Genomic DNA, 2,867 nt, shown 5'->3' with positions numbered 1-2,867 from the left:
ATACCACTATATTTGGTATATATCCAAAGGATATAAAATCAGTATGTTGAAGAGATGTCTGCATTCCCATATTTATTGAAGCATTATTCACAATAGCCAAGATATGAAATCAACCTAAGTGCCCATCAAAGATAAACGGATAAAGAAAATGTGGAATATGTACACAATGGAAGAGAAGAGAATGCTGTAATTTGTGACAACATGGATGAATGCAGAAGACACGTTAAGTAAAATGAGCCAGGCACAGAATGGCAAGTAATACATTATTTCACTTATGTGAAATCCCACAAAGTTTACCTCATAGAAACAGAGAGTAGCAGGTGGTGAAAGTATGAGATCTGTTGTACATCATGGTGACTACAAGTAATAACAAAATGTTGTATACTTGAAAATTGCCGGCCGGGCTTGGTGGCTCAGCCTATAATCCTGCGCTTTGGAAGGCTGAGGTGAGTGGATTGCCTGAGCCCGCGGGTTTGAGACCCGCCTGGGCAACTTGGCCAGACCTCATCTCTACAATAAATCAAAAATCAGCCAGGCGTGGTAGCGCATGCCTGTAGTTCCAGCTACTTGGAAGGCTGAGGCAGAAGGATCACCACAGCCCAGCAGGTGGAGGCTATGGTGGCTGGGCGTGGCCACTGCACTCCAGTCTGGGCGACAAAGTGAGACTCCAACTCAAAAAAAAAAAAAGAAAAGAAAAGAAAATTGCCAAAAAAGTAGATTTCAAGTATTTTCACCACAATTAATGATGTGTGTAAAGTCATACATTATTATTAGTAGTAGTAATTTTTATTTTTTTAGTAGGAGTCTCACTGTGTCGCCCAGGCTGGAGTCCAGTGGCATGCTCATGGCCACCACAGCCTTGACCTGATGGGCTCAGGTGATCCCTCTGCCTCAAGCTTCCACATAGCTGGAACCACAGGTGCATGCCACCACGTCTGGCTAATTTTTTAAAATTTATTTATTACAGAGACGAAGTCTCACAAAGTTGCCCAGACAGGTCTCGAATCCCTGGACTCAGGCTATCCTCTTGCCTCCACCTCCCAAAGTGCTGGGATTACAGGCGTGAACCACCGCATCCAGCCCAGTAATACATATTTTAAATAACTTGATTTAGCAATGCCATAATGTGTGTGTATATGTATATAAACATCATGTTGTATACCATAAATGTATGTAATTTTTAATTGGCAATTATAAAATAAATTTTAAAAAGCAAAGTGCACAAAGGAGGGAAAGTATTGGAGTTGGCACAGTACTATACAATTTATAATGCATTTCTTACCTATAATCTTATTGGATTGTCACAACAACATTTTAAGACTGGCAGTGTAGATTGGTATGCTCATTTAACACATGAAAAAACTGAGGCTCAAGTAAATGGTAGTCATGACTAGAATCAAGGTTTCATCATCTTTTTATTACATCTTGCAACCTCTCACACACAGAAACCAATCTATTCTCATTGGCTCACATTGCTGGAGCTATAAGAGGTGTGACTGGGGGATGAGTTTCATTTTATATCCTCCCTCACAACCCTCAAAATATGCTTTCCTAGATATTTTTAAAATTCAGCCAACATTTAAAAAGATGAAGGAGACAGGAGTAAAAAGGTCCTTAGTCAATGATACATATGCATTGTATTGGAATGTGATGGTGCTATTCTTCATGAGTTTTTCTGTGCCTCTTGCTTTTTGCCAGTAAAATAGAATGATAAGTGACATTCTTATTCACCTCTAAATAAAAAACTTGGGCTATTCAAATGTGAACTGAAGCTCTATACCTTCAAGATCATTATGCTACAACCTAACAATTATTTTATTTCAGAATTTACCTGTTTTCTTATGAAGGAATACCTGAGACTGGGTAATTTATAAAGAGGGTTGTTTGACTTATGACTGCAAGACATGGGCATCAGCTTGTCTTCTGGTGAGGCCTCAGGAAACTCTTACTTGAAAGTCAAGGGTAGATGACATGTCACATGGCAAGAGTGAAAGCAAGAGAGAGAAAGGTAGTGCCAGGCTCTTTTAAACAACCAGCTCTCATGTGAACTAATAGAGCAAAAACTCAGTCATTACTGTGAGAATGTCATCAAGCTATTCATAAGGGTTCTGCCCCATGACCCAAATACCTCCTCCCACTCGCACCTACTTCCAACATTAGGGATTATATTTCAACATGAGATTTGGAGGAAACAAACATTCAAACTATATCATTCTACCCCCAGCCCTCATATTATCCCATGTCCTTTTCACATTGCAAAATACAATCCCCCTTTGCCAATAGTCCCCAAAATTCTTAACTTGTTCCAACATCAACTCAAAAGTCCAAAGTCTTATCTGAGACTCAAAGCAAGTTCCTTCCACTTGTGAGCCTGTAAAATGAAAAACAGATTGTTTACTTTTTTTTTTTTTTTTTTTGAGTTGGAGTCTCACTCTGTCGCCCAGACTGGAATGCAGTGGCCGCTTCTGGCCCCCGCAGCCTCTACCTGCTGGGCTCTGGCGATGCTTCCACTTCAGCCTTCCAAGTAACCGGAACTATAGGCGCGCGCTACCACTCCCAGATAATTTTTTTTTTGATTTATTGCAGAGATGTGGTCTCACCAAGTTGCCTGGGTGGGTCTCGAACCTACGGGTTCAGGCAATCCACTCACCTTGGCCTCCCAAAGTGCTGGGATTACAGACTGAGTCACCAAGCCCGGTCAGGTTATTTACTTTGAAGACACAATAGTGGTGCAGGAATTGGGCAAATAATCCCATTCCAAAAGGGGAAAAATGGCCACAAGAAAGGGGCAACAGGCCCCACACAAGTCTGGAACCCAGCAGGGCAGACACTATACCTTTGTTTGTTTGTTTCTTTGAGTGGGAGTC

Source organism: Carlito syrichta, unplaced genomic scaffold, assembly GCF_000164805.1.
Source record: "Carlito syrichta isolate Samal-C Ts95f unplaced genomic scaffold, Tarsius_syrichta-2.0.1 Scaffold311879, whole genome shotgun sequence".
NCBI classification, from domain to species: Eukaryota; Metazoa; Chordata; class Mammalia; order Primates; family Tarsiidae; genus Carlito; species Carlito syrichta.
The sequence above is the reverse complement of the archived record's forward strand: the minus strand, read 5'-3'. Positions refer to the sequence as shown.